The following is a 14,901-nucleotide window of genomic DNA, read 5'->3' as shown; positions in this document are numbered from 1 at the left end:
ATACGTGAATTCATCACACAGAGTTACAACCGAGTCTTCAGGAAGCCGTTCGCTAACACTGTTTCCGTGGAATCTGCAAAGTGATATTTGAGGGCGCATTGAGGCCCATGGTGAACACGGAGACATCCTCCGATAATAACTAGAAAGAAGCTGTCTCAGAAATTGCTCTGTGATGTTGAATCCACCACACAGAGATTCACCTTTACCTTCTCGTAGCGGTTTGCTAACACCGTTGCCGTGGATTCTGCAAAGTGACCTTTGGGAGCTCATTGTGGGCTACGGGGAACAGAAAATATCCTCAGATAAGAACCGGAAAGAAGCTTTCTGAGAAACTGCCTTGCGGTGTGTGAATGCGCCTCACGGAGTTACACTTTTCTCTTCAGTGATCAGTTTGCCAGCACCTCGTTTTCTTGAAGTTTGCGATGAGATACTTCTCAGCGCTATGCAGCTTACGGTGACAAAGGAAATATCCTCAGATAAGAAATGAAAGAAGCTTCCTCGGGAATTGCTTTCAGATACGAGACTTCAGCTCCCGGAGTTGCATCACTGGGTCTTGGAGCCGTTTCCTAGCACGGTTTTTGTGGATTCTGAGAACTCATAATTTCGGATGGGCTTGAAGAGTATAGGGGGACAGGAACTATCCTCCGAGAAAAACCGGAAGGAAGCTCTCTGAGAAACTGCTTCGTGATGTGTGAATTCATTTCACAGGGTTACACCACTCCTTCCTGGAGGAGTTTGCTAGCACTGTGTTTGTAGAATCTCACGAGTGATATCTTGGATAGCGTTGAATCCCATGGTGAATCGTGAAATCTCGAGACTCAGACAAATCCGCAGGGAGGATTCTCCTCAGAAACTCAAAGGAGTTTCTCCTCAGAAACTCGTTTGCTGTGGGTGAATTCGGCTCACAGAGTTCTATCATTGTTTCCATGGAGAAGCTTGCTAACAGTGTTTTCGCAGAACCTGCTCTAAGACACACAGTGGAGCTCCGAGACCACAAATAACCTCAGCTCGAAAACAAAAATATAGAAGCTTTCTGAGAAACTGCTTTGTGATGTGTGACTTCAACTCACTGAATTACACCTGTGCTTCATGGAGCCGTTGGCTACCCCTGTTTCTGTGGAATCTGGAAACTGATATTTCAGACCCCTTTGAGGACTACGGGGCCAAAGGAAATATCCTCCGTTACAAAGGAGAGGGAAGCTTTCTGAGAAACTTCTTTGTGATCTGTGAATTCATCTCACAGAATTGCAGCTCTCTCCTCCTGAAGCCCTTCGCGAAGACTGTTCTCGTGGAATTTGCAAAGCGATATTTGGGAGCTCATTGAGGGCTCCGGTGAAAAGGAAATAGCCTCAGATGCACACTGGCAAGAAGCTTTGTGAGAAACTGCATTGCGCTGTGTGAGTGCACCTCACACAGTTACACTTTGCTCTTCAGTGATGAGTTTGACAAGACCGTTTCCTTGAAATCCGCAATGGGAGACTTCTTGGAGCTACGCAGCTTACCGTGACAAAGGAAGTATCCTCAGATAAAAATGACAGAAGCTTCCTCAGAAATTGCTTTCAGATACGTGACTTCATCTGACCGAGTTACATCACTGTTTCTTGGAGCCGTTCCCCAGCGCTGTTTTTGTGGATTCTGAGAACCGATATTTCGGATGGGTTTGGAGAGTGTGGGGAGAAAGGGAATATCCTCCGAGAAAAACCGGAGTGCAGCTTTCTGAGAAGCAGCTTTGTGACGTGTGAGTTCATTTCAAAGGCTTACACCACTCTTGGGAGCCCACGGAGGGATATGGTGAAAAGAGAAACGTCCTCAGATACAAACTGGAAAGAAGCCTTCGGAGAAACTGCACTGTGACATGTGAATGCGACTCCTAGACTTCCACGCACCTTTTCACTGACCCGTTTGCTAACACTGTTTGATTGCAATCTGCACTGGGCTATTTCTCAGCGCAATGAAGCTCATGGTGACCAAGGAACTATCGTGAAATGAAAACTGGAAAGAGGCTTTGTGAGAAACTTCTCAGTGAAACGTGAATTCATCTCACAGAGTTCCCACTTAGTCTTCACGAAGCAGTTTGCTAACACCGTTTCCGTGGAATCTGCATAGTGCTATCTGGGAGCGCACTGAGGGCCCACGGTGAAAACGGAAACATCCTCAGGTCGTGACGAGAAAGAAGCTGTCTCCGAAATTGCTTTGTGATGTGTCAATTCACCACACAGAGATTCACCTTCCCTTCTTGTAGCAGTTGGCTAGCACTGTTTTCCTGGATTCCGCAAAGTGATATTTGGGAGCTCATTGAGGGCTACGGGGAAAAGGAAATAGCCTCCGATAAAAACTGGAAGGAAGCGTTCTGAGAAACTGCGTTGCGATGTGCGAATGCAACTCCCAGAGTGACACTTTTCTCTTCAGTGACCAGTTTGCTCACACAGTTTCCTTGAAATCTGCCTTGGGATGCTTCTTAGCGCAATGAAGCTTACGGGGACAAAGGAAATCTCCTCAGATCAAATGAAAAGAAGCTTTCTTAGAAACTGGTTTGCGATGTGTGAAATCATCTCCCAGCGTCACACCGGCGTTTCGTGGGGCAGTCGTTTAACACTGTCTCTCAGGAACCCGAGAAGGGCTACTTTGGATGGAATTGAGGCCTACGCTGAGGAAGGACATATCCCCAATTAAAAACGTGAGAGAAGCTTTGTGAGACACTTCTCTGTGCTACGTGAATTCAACACACAGAGTTACAGCTGAATCTTCAGGAAGCAGTTTGCTACCACTGTTTTCCTGGAATCTGCAAGGCGATATTTGGGGGCGCATTCAGGGCCCATGGTGCAAACGGAAACGTCCTCAGATGATCAGTAGAAAGAAGCCGTCTCAGACATTGCTTTGTGATGTTGAATTCCCCACACGGAGCGTCACCGTTACCATCTTGTAGCAGTATGCTAACACTGTTTTCATGGATTCCGCAAAGGGATATTTGGGAGCTCATTGAGGCCTATGGTGAAAAGGGAAATGTCCTCAGACAAAAACAGGAAAGAAGTGTTTTGAGAAACGGCGTCGGGATGTGTGAATGCAACTCACGGAGTTACAGTTTTCTCTTCAGTGATCAACTTGCTAACACAGTTTTCCTGAAATCTGCCATGGCATATTTCTTAGCGCAATGAAGCTTACAGAGGACATATCCTCAGATAAAATGAGAAAGAAGCTGTCTTAGAAACTGGATTGTGATGTGAGAATTCATCTCACAGAGTTACACGCCCCTTTCATGGAAGAGTCATTTAACACGGTCTTTGAGGAACCTGAGAAGGGCTACTTTGGTTCGAATTCAGGCCTACGCTGAAATACCCTCGATGCAAAACGTGAGCGAAGCTGCGTGAGAAACTTCTCTGTGATACGTGAATTCATCACACAGAGTTACAACCGAGTCTTCAGGAAGCCGTTCGCTAACACTGTTTCCGTGGAATCTGCAAAGTGATATTTGGGGGCGCATTGAGGCCCATAGTGAACACGGAGACATCCTCCGATAATAACTAGAAAGAAGCTGTCTCAGAAATTGCTCTGTGATGTTGAATCCACCACACAGAGATTCACCTTTACCTTCTCGTAGCGGTTTGCTAACACCGTTGCCGTGGATTCTGCAAAGTGATCTTTGGGAGCTCATTGTGGGCTACGGGGAACAGAAAATATCCTCAGATAAGAACCGGAAAGAAGCTTTCTGAGAAACTGCCTTGCGGTGTGTGAATGCGCCTCACGGAGTTACACTTTTCTCTTCAGTGATCAGTTTGCCAGCACCTCGTTTTCTTGAAGTTTGCGATGAGATACTTCTCAGCGCTATGCAGCTTACGGTGACAAAGGAAATATCCTCAGATAAGAAATGAAAGAAGCTTCCTCGGGAACTGCTTTCAGATACGAGACTTCAGCTCCCGGAGTTGCATCACTGGGTCTTGGAGCCGTTTCCTAGCACGGTTTTTGTGGATTCTGAGAACTCATAATTTCGGATGGGCTTGAAGAGTATAGGGCGACAGGAACTATCCTCTGAGAAAAACCGGAAGGAAGCTCTCTGAGAAACTGCTTCGTGATGTGTGAATTCATTTCACAGGGTTACACCACTCCTTCCTGGAGGAGTTTGCTAGCACTGTGTTTGTAGAATCTCACGAGTGATATCTTGGATAGCGTTGAATCCCATGGTGAATCGTGAAATCTCGAGACTCAGACAAATCCGCAGGGAGGATTCTCCTCAGAAACTCAAAGGAGTTTCTCCTCAGAAACTCCTTTGCTGTGGGTGAATTCGGCTCACAGAGTTCTATCATTGTTTCCATGGAGAAGCTTGCTAACAGTGTTTTCGCAGAACCTGCTCTAAGACACACAGTGGAGCTCCGAGACCACAAATAACCTCAGCTCGAAAACAAAAATATAGAAGCTTTCTGAGAAACTGCTTTGTGATGTGTGACTTCAACTCACTGAATTACACCTGTGCTTCATGGAGCCGTTGGCTACCCCTGTTTCTGTGGAATCTGGAAACTGATATTTCAGACCCCTTTGAGGACTACGGGGCCAAAGGAAATATCCTCCGTTACAAAGGAGAGGGAAGCTTTCTGAGAAACTTCTTTGTGATCTGTGAATTCATCTCACAGAATTGCAGCTCTCTCCTCCTGAAGCCCTTCGCGAAGACTGTTCTCGTGGAATTTGCAAAGCGATATTTGGGAGCTCATTGAGGGCTCCGGTGAAAAGGAAATAGCCTCAGATGCACACTGGCAAGAAGCTTTGTGAGAAACTGCATTGCGCTGTGTGAGTGCACCTCACAGAGTTACACTTTGCTCTTCAGTGATGAGTTTGACAAGACCGTTTCCTTGAAATCCGCAATGGGAGACTTCTTGGAGCTACGCAGCTTACCGTGACAAAGGAAGTATCCTCAGATAAAAATGACAGAAGCTTCCTCAGAAATTGCTTTCAGATACGTGACTTCATCTGACCGAGTTACATCACTGTTTCTTGGAGCCGTTCCCCAGCGCTGTTTTTGTGGATTCTGAGAACCGATATTTCGGATGGGTTTGGAGAGTGTGGGGAGAAAGGGAATATCCTCCGAGAAAAACCGGAGTGCAGCTTTGTGAGAAGCAGCTTTGTGACGTGTGAGTTCATTTCAAAGGCTTACACCACTCTTGGGAGCCCACGGAGGGATATGGTGAAAAGAGTAACGTCCTCAGATACAAACTGGAAAGAAGCCTTCGGAGAAACTGCACTGTGACATGTGAATGCGACTCCTAGACTTCCACGCACCTTTTCACTGACCCGTTTGCTAACACTGTTTGATTGCAATCTGCACTGGGCTATTTCTCAGCGCAATGAAGCTCATGGTGACCAAGGACCTATCGTGAAATGAAAACTGGAAAGAGGCTTTGTGAGAAACTTCTCAGTGAAACGTGAATTCATCTCACAGAGTTCCCACTTAGTCTTCACGAAGCAGTTTGCTAACACCGTTTCCGTGGTATCTGCATAGTGCTATCTGGGAGCGCACTGAGGGCCCACGGTGAAAACGGAAACATCCTCAGGTCGTGACGAGAAAGAAGCTGTCTCCGAAATTGCTTTGTGATGTGTCAATTCACCACACAGAGATTCACCTTCCCTTCTTGTAGCAGTTGGCTAGCACTGTTTTCCTGGATTCCGCAAAGTGATATTTGGGAGCTCATTGAGGGCTACGGGGAAAAGGAAATAGCCTCCGATAAAAACTGGAAGGGAGCGTTCTGAGAAACTGCGTTGCGATGTGCGAATGCAACTCCCAGAGTGACACTTTTCTCTTCAGTGACCAGTTTGCTCACACAGTTTCCTTGAAATCTGCCTTGGGATGCTTCTTAGCGCAATGAAGCTTACGGGGACAAAGGAAATCTCCTCAGATCAAATGAAAAGAAGCTTTCTTAGAAACTGGTTTGCGATGTGTGAAATCATCTCCCAGCGTCACACCGGCGTTTCGTGGGGCAGTCGTTTAACACTGTCTCTCAGGAACCCGAGAAGGGCTACTTTGGATGGAATTGAGGCCTACGCTGAGGAAGGACATATCCCCAATTAAAAACGTGAGAGAAGCTTTGTGAGACACTTCTCTGTGCTACGTGAATTCAACACACAGAGTTACAGCTGAATCTTCAGGAAGCAGTTTGCTACCACTGTTTTCCTGGAATCTGCAAGGCGATATTTGGGGGCGCATTCAGGGCCCATGGTGCAAACGGAAACGTCCTCAGATGATAACTAGAAAGAAGCCGTCTCAGACATTGCTTTGTGATGTTGAATTCCCCACACGGAGCGTCACCTCTACCATCTTGTAGCAGTATGCTAACACTGTTTTCATGGATTCCGCAAAGGGATATTTGGGAGCTCATTGAGGCCTATGGTGAAAAGGGAAATGTCCTCAGACAAAAACAGGAAAGAAGTGTTTTGAGAAACGGCGTCGGGATGTGTGAATGCAACTCACGGAGTTACAGTTTTCTCTTCAGTGATCAACTTGCTAACACAGTTTTCCTGAAATCTGCCATGGCATATTTCTTAGCGCAATGAAGCTTACAGAGGACATATCCTCAGATAAAATGAGAAAGAAGCTGTCTTAGAAACTGGATTGTGATGTGAGAATTCATCTCACAGAGTTACACGCCCCTTTCATGGAAGAGTCATTTAACACGGTCTTTGAGGAACCTGAGAAGGGCTACTTTGGTTCGAATTCAGGCCTACGCTGAAATACCCTCGATGCAAAACGTGAGCGAAGCTGCGTGAGAAACTTCTCTGTGATACGTGAATTCATCACACAGAGTTACAACCGAGTCTTCAGGAAGCCGTTCGCTAACACTGTTTCCGTGGAATCTGCAAAGTGATATTTGGGGGCGCATTGAGGCCCATAGTGAACACGGAGACATCCTCCGATAATAACTAGAAAGAAGCTGTCTCAGAAATTGCTCTGTGATGTTGAATCCACCACACAGAGATTCACCTTTACCTTCTCGTAGCGGTTTGCTAACACCGTTGCCGTGGATTCTGCAAAGGGATCTTTGGGAGCTCATTGTGGGCTACGGGGAACAGAAAATATCCTCAGATAAGAACCGGAAAGAAGCTTTCTGAGAAACTGCCTTGCGGTGTGTGAATGCGCCTCACGGAGTTACACTTTTCTCTTCAGTGATCAGTTTGCCAGCACCTCGTTTTCTTGAAGTTTGCGATGAGATACTTCTCAGCGCTATGCAGCTTACGGTGACAAAGGAAATATCCTCAGATAAGAAATGAAAGAAGCTTCCTCGGGAATTGCTTTCAGATACGAGACTTCAGCTCCCGGAGTTGCATCACTGGGTCTTGGAGCCGTTTCCTAGCACGGTTTTTGTGGATTCTGAGAACTCATAATTTCGGATGGGCTTGAAGAGTATAGGGGGACAGGAACTATCCTCCGAGAAAAACCGGAAGGAAGCTCTCTGAGAAACTGCTTCGTGATGTGTGAATTCATTTCACAGGGTTACACCACTCCTTCCTGGAGGAGTTTGCTAGCACTGTGTTTGTAGAATCTCACGAGTGATATCTTGGATAGCGTTGAATCCCATGGTGAATCGTGAAATCTCGAGACTCAGACAAATCCGCAGGGAGGATTCTCCTCAGAAACTCAAAGGAGTTTCTCCTCAGAAACTCCTTTGCTGTGGGTGAATTCGGCTCACAGAGTTCTATCATTGTTTCCATGGAGAAGCTTGCTAACAGTGTTTTCGCAGAACCTGCTCTAAGACACACAGTGGAGCTCCGAGACCACAAATAACCTCAGCTCGAAAACAAAAATATAGAAGCTTTCTGAGAAACTGCTTTGTGACGTGTGACTTCAACTCACTGAATTACACCTGTGCTTCATGGAGCCGTTGGCTACCCCTGTTTCTGTGGAATCTGGAAACTGATATTTCAGACCCCTTTGAGGACTACGGGGCCAAAGGAAATATCCTCCGTTACAAAGGAGAGGGAAGCTTTCTGAGAAACTTCTTTGTGATCTGTGAATTCATCTCACAGAATTGCAGCTTTCTCCTCCTGAAGCCCTTCGCGAAGACTGTTCTCGTGGAATTTGCAAAGCGATATTTGGGAGCTCATTGAGGGCTCCGGTGAAAAGGAAATAGCCTCAGATGCACACTGGCAAGAAGCTTTGTGAGAAACTGCATTGCGCTGTGTGAGTGCACCTCACAGAGTTACACTTTTCTCTTCAGTGATGAGTTTGACAAGACCGTTTCCTTGAAATCCGCAATGGGAGACTTCTTGGAGCTACGCAGCTTACCGTGACAAAGGAAGTATCCTCAGATAAAAATGACAGAAGCTTCCTCAGAAATTGCTTTCAGATACGTGACTTCATCTGACCGAGTTACATCACTGTTTCTTGGAGCCGTTCCCCAGCGCTGTTTTTGTGGATTCTGAGAACCGATATTTCGGATGGGTTTGGAGAGTGTGGGGAGAAAGGGAATATCCTCCGAGAAAAACCGGAGTGCAGCTTTCTGAGAAACAGCTTTGTGACGTGTGAGTTCATTTCAAAGGCTTACACCACCCTTGGGAGCCCACGGAGGGATATGGTGAAAAGAGAAACGTCCTCAGATACAAACTGGAAAGAAGCCTTCGGAGAAACTGCATTGTGACATGTGAATGCGACTCCTAGACTTCCACGCACCTTTTCACTGACCCGTTTGCTAACACTGTTTGATTGCAATCTGCACTGGGCTATTTCTCAGCGCAATGAAGCTCATGGTGACCAAGGAACTATCGTGAAATGAAAACTGGAAAGAGGCTTTGTGAGAAACTTCTCAGTGAAACGTGAATTCATCTCACAGAGTTCCCACTTAGTCTTCACGAAGCAGTTTGCTAACACCGTTTCCGTGGAATCTGCATAGTGCTATCTGGGAGCGCACTGAGGGCCCACGGTGAAAACGGAAACATCCTCAGGTCGTGACGAGAAAGAAGCTGTCTCCGAAATTGCTTTGTGATGTGTCAATTCACCACACAGAGATTCACCTTCCCTTCTTGTAGCAGTTGGCTAGCACTGTTTTCCTGGATTCCGCAAAGTGATATTTGGGAGCTCATTGAGGGCTACGGGGAAAAGGAAATAGCCTCCGATAAAAACTGGAAGGAAGCGTTCTGAGAAACTGCGTTGCGATGTGCGAATGCAACTCCCAGAGTGACACTTTTCTCTTCAGTGACCAGTTTGCTCACACAGTTTCCTTGAAATCTGCCTTGGGATGCTTCTTAGCGCAATGAAGCTTACGGGGACAAAGGAAATCTCCTCAGATCAAATGAAAAGAAGCTTTCTTAGAAACTGGTTTGCGATGTGTGAAATCATCTCCCAGCGTCACACCGGCGTTTCGTGGGGCAGTCGTTTAACACTGTCTCTCAGGAACCCGAGAAGGGCTACTTTGGATGGAATTGAGGCCTACGCTGAGGAAGGACATATCCCCAATTAAAAACGTGAGAGAAGCTTTGTGAGACACTTCTCTGTGCTACGTGAATTCAACACACAGAGTTACAGCTGAATCTTCAGGAAGCAGTTTGCTACCACTGTTTTCCTGGAATCTGCAAGGCGATATTTGGGGGCACATTCAGGGCCCATGGTGCAAACGGAAACGTCCTCAGATGATCACTAGAAAGAAGCCGTCTCAGACATTGATTTGTGATGTTGAATTCCCCACACGGAGCGTCACCTTTACCATCTTGTAGCAGTATGCTAACACTGTTTTCATGAATTCCGCAAAGGGATATTTGGGAGCTCATTGAGGCCTATGGTGAAAAGGGAAATGTCCTCAGACAAAAACAGGAAAGAAGTGTTTTGAGAAACGGCGTCGGGATGTGTGAATGCAACTCACGGAGTTACAGTTTTCTCTTCAGTGATCAACTTGCTAACACAGTTTTCCTGAAATCTGCCATGGCATATTTCTTAGCGCAATGAAGCTTACAGAGGACATATCCTCAGATAAAATGAGAAAGAAGCTGTCTTAGAAACTGGATTGTGATGTGAGAATTCATCTCACAGAGTTACACGCCCCTTTCATGGAAGAGTCATTTAACACGGTCTTTGAGGAACCTGAGAAGGGCTACTCTGGTTCGAATTCAGGCCTACGCTGAAATACCCTCGATGCAAAACGTGAGCGAAGCTGCCTGAGAAACTTCTCTGTGATACGTGAATTCATCACACAGAGTTACAACCGAGTCTTCAGGAAGCCGTTCGCTAACACTGTTTCCGTGGAATCTGCAAAGTGATATTTGGGGGCGCATTGAGGCCCATAGTGAACACGGAGACATCCTCCAATAATAACTAGAAAGAAGCTGTCTCAGAAATTGCTCTGTGATGTTGAATCCACCACACAGAGATTCACCTTTACCTTCTCGTAGCGGTTTGCTAACACCGTTGCCGTGGATTCTGCAAAGTGATCTTTGGGAGCTCATTGTGGGCTACGGGGAACAGAAAATATCCTCAGATAAGAACCGGAAAGAAGCTTTCTGAGAAACTGCCTTGCGGTGTGTGAATGCGCCTCACGGAGTTACACTTTTCTCTTCAGTGATCAGTTTGCCAGCACCTCGTTTTCTTGAAGTTTGCGATGAGATACTTCTCAGCGCTATGCAGCTTACAGTGACAAAGGAAATATCCTCAGATAAGAAATGAAAGAAGCTTCCTCGGGAATTGCTTTCAGATACGAGACTTCAGCTCCCGGAGTTGCATCACTGGGTCTTGGAGCCGTTTCCTAGCACGGTATTTGTGGATTCTGAGAACTCATAATTTCGGATGGGCTTGAAGAGTATAGGGGGACAGGAACTATCCTCCGAGAAAAACCGGAAGGAAGCTCTCTGAGAAACTGCTTCGTGATGTGTGAATTCATTTCACAGGGTTACACCACTCCTTCCTGGAGGAGTTTGCTAGCACTGTGTTTGTAGACTCTCACGAGTGATATCTTGGATAGCGTTGAATCCCATGGTGAATCGTGAAATCTCGAGACTCAGACAAATCCGCAGGGAGGATTCTCCTCAGAAACTCAAAGGAGTTTCTCCTCAGAAACTCCTTTGCTGTGGGTGAATTCGGCTCACAGAGTTCTATCATTGTTTCCATGGAGAAGCTTGCTAACAGTGTTTTCGCAGAACCTGCTCTAAGACACACAGTGGAGCTCCGAGACCACAAATAACCTCAGCTCGAAAACAAAAAAATAGAAGGTTTCTGAGAAACTGCTTTGTGATGTGTGACTTCAACTCACTGAATTACACCTGTGCTTCATGGAGCCGTTGGCTACCCCTGTTTCTGTGGAATCTGGAATCTGATATTTCAGACCCCTTTGAGGACTACGGGGCCAAAGGAAATATCCTCCGTTACAAAGGAGAGGGAAGCTTTCTGAGAAACTTCTTTGTGATCTGTGAATTCATCTCACAGAATTGCAGCTTTCTCCTCCTGAAGCCCTTCGCGAAGACTGTTCTCGTGGAATTTGCAAAGCGATATTTGGGAGCTCATTGAGGGCTCCGGTGAAAAGGAAATAGCCTCAGATGCACACTGGCAAGAAGCTTTGTGAGAAACTGCATTGCGCTGTGTGAGTGCACCTCACAGAGTTACACTTTTCTCTTCAGTGATGAGTTTGACAAGACCGTTTCCTTGAAATCCGCAATGGGAGACTTCTTGGAGCTACGCAGCTTACCGTGACAAAGGAAGTATCCTCAGATAAAAATGACAGAAGCTTCCTCAGAAATTGCTTTCAGATACATGACTTCATCTGACCGAGTTACATCACTGTTTCTTGGAGCCGTTCCCCAGCGCTGTTTTTGTGGATTCTGAGAACCGATATTTCGGATGGGTTTGGAGAGTGTGGGGAGAAAGGGAATATCCTCCGAGAAAAACCGGAGTGCAGCTTTCTGAGAAACAGCTTTGTGACGTGTGAGTTCATTTCAAAGGCTTACACCACCCTTGGGAGCCCACGGAGGGATATGGTGAAAAGAGAAACGTCCTCAGATACAAACTGGAAAGAAGCCTTCGGAGAAACTGCATTGTGACATGTGAATGCGACTCCTAGACTTCCACGCACCTTTTCACTGACCCGTTTGCTAACACTGTTTGATTGCAATCTGCACTGGGCTATTTCTCAGCGCAATGAAGCTCATGGTGACCAAGGAACTATCGTGAAATGAAAACTGGAAAGAGGCTTTGTGAGAAACTTCTCAGTGAAACGTGAATTCATCTCACAGAGTTCCCACTTGGTCTTCACGAAGCAGTTTGCTAACACCGTTTCCGTGGAATCTGCATAGTGCTATCTGGGAGCACACTGAGGGCCCACGGTGAAAACGGAAACATCCTCAGGTCGTGACGAGAAAGAAGCTGTCTCCGAAATTGCTTTGTGATGTGTCAATTCACCACACAGAGATTCACCTTCCCTTCTTGTAGCAGTTGGCTAGCACTGTTTTCCTGGATTCCGCAAAGTGATATTTGGGAGCTCATTGAGGGCTACGGGGAAAAGGAAATAGCCTCCGATAAAAACTGGAAGGAAGCGTTCTGAGAAACTGCGTTGCGATGTGCGAATGCAACTCCCAGAGTGACACTTTTCTCTTCAGTGACCAGTTTGCTCACACAGTTTCCTTGAAATCTGCCTTGGGATGCTTCTTAGCGCAATGAAGCTTACGGGGACAAAGGAAATCTCCTCAGATCAAATGAAAAGAAGCTTTCTTAGAAACTGGTTTGCGATGTGTGAAATCATCTCCCAGCGTCACACCGGCGTTTCGTGGGGCAGTCGTTTAACACTGTCTCTCAGGAACCCGAGAAGGGCTACTTTGGATGGAATTGAGGCCTACGCTGAGGAAGGACATATCCCCAATTAAAAACGTGAGAGAAGCTTTGTGAGACACTTCTCTGTGCTACGTGAATTCAACACACAGAGTTACAGCTGAATCTTCAGGAAGCAGTTTGCTACCACTGTTTTCCTGGAATCTGCAAGGCGATATTTGGGGGCGCATTCAGGGCCCATGGTGCAAACGGAAACGTCCTCAGATGATAACTAGAAAGAAGCCGTCTCAGACATTGCTTTGTGATGTTGAATTCCCCACACGGAGCGTCACCGTTACCATCTTGTAGCAGTATGCTAACACTGTTTTCATGGATTCCGCAAAGGGATATTTGGGAGCTCATTGAGGCCTATGGTGAAAAGGGAAATGTCCTCAGACAAAAACAGGAAAGAAGTGTTTTGAGAAACGGCGTCGGGATGTGTGAATGCAACTCACGGAGTTACAGTTTTCTCTTCAGTGATCAACTTGCTAACACAGTTTTCCTGAAATCTGCCATGGCATATTTCTTAGCGCAATGAAGCTTACAGAGGACATATCCTCAGATAAAATGAGAAAGAAGCTGTCTTAGAAACTGGATTGTGATGTGAGAATTCATCTCACAGAGTTACACGCCCCTTTCATGGAAGAGTCATTTAACACGGTCTTTGAGGAACCTGAGAAGGGCTACTTTGGTTCGAATTCAGGCCTACGCTGAAATACCCTCGATGCAAAACGTGAGTGAAGCTGCGTGAGAAACTTCTCTGTGATACGTGAATTCATCACACAGAGTTACAACCGAGTCTTCAGGAAGCCGTTCGCTAACACTGTTTCCGTGGAATCTGCAAAGTGATATTTGGGGGCGCATTGAGGCCCATAGTGAACACGGAGACATCCTCTGATAATAACTAGAAAGAAGCTGTCTCAGAAATTGCTCTGTGATGTTGAATCCACCACACAGAGATTCACCTTTACCTTCTCGTAGCGGTTTGCTAACACCGTTGCCGTGGATTCTGCAAAGTGATCTTTGGGAGCTCATTGTGGGCTACGGGGAACAGAAAATATCCTCAGATAAGAACCGGAAAGAAGCTTTCTGAGAAACTGCCTTGCGGTGTGTGAATGCGCCTCACGGAGTTACACTTTTCTCTTCAGTGATCAGTTTGCCAGCACCTCGTTTTCTTGAAGTTTGCGATGAGATACTTCTCAGCGCTATGCAGCTTACGGTGACAAAGGAAATATCCTCAGATAAGAAATGAAAGAAGCTTCCTCGGGAATTGCTTTCAGATACGAGACTTCAGCTCCCGGAGTTGCATCACTGGGTCTTGGAGCCGTTTCCTAGCACGGTTTTTGTGGATTCTGAGAACTCATAATTTCGGATGGGCTTGAAGAGTATAGGGGGACAGGAACTATCCTCCGAGAAAAACCGGAAGGAAGCTCTCTGAGAAACTGCTTCGTGATGTGTGAATTCATTTCACAGGGTTACACCACTCCTTCCTGGAGGAGTTTGCTAGCACTGTGTTTGTAGAATCTCACGAGTGATATCTTGGATAGCGTTGAATCCCATGGTGAATCGTGAAATCTCGAGACTCAGACAAATCCGCAGGGAGGATTCTCCTCAGAAACTCAAAGGAGTTTCTCCTCAGAAACTCCTTTGCTGTGGGTGAATTCGGCTCACAGAGTTCTATCATTGTTTCCATGGAGAAGCTTGCTAACAGTGTTTTCGCAGAACCTGCTCTAAGACACACAGTGGAGCTCCGAGACCACAAATAACCTCAGCTCGAAAACAAAAATATAGAAGCTTTCTGAGAAACTGCTTTGTGATGTGTGACTTCAACTCACTGAATTACACCTGTGCTTCATGGAGCCGTTGGCTACCCCTGTTTCTGTGGAATCTGGAAACTGATATTTCAGACCCCTTTGAGGACTACGGGGCCAAAGGAAATATCCTCCGTTACAAAGGAGAGGGAAGCTTTCTGAGAAACTTCTTTGTGATCTGTGAATTCATCTCACAGAATTGCAGCTCTCTCCTCCTGAAGCCCTTCGCGAAGACTGTTCTCGTGGAATTTGCAAAGCGATAATTGGGAGCTCATTGAGGGCTCCGGTGAAAAGGAAATAGCCTCACGTGCACACTGGCAAGAAGCT

This window comes from Macaca nemestrina, chromosome Y (assembly GCF_043159975.1).
Source record: "Macaca nemestrina isolate mMacNem1 chromosome Y, mMacNem.hap1, whole genome shotgun sequence".
Classification (NCBI taxonomy): Eukaryota; Metazoa; Chordata; class Mammalia; order Primates; family Cercopithecidae; genus Macaca; species Macaca nemestrina.
The sequence above is the reverse complement of the archived record's forward strand: the minus strand, read 5'-3'. Positions refer to the sequence as shown.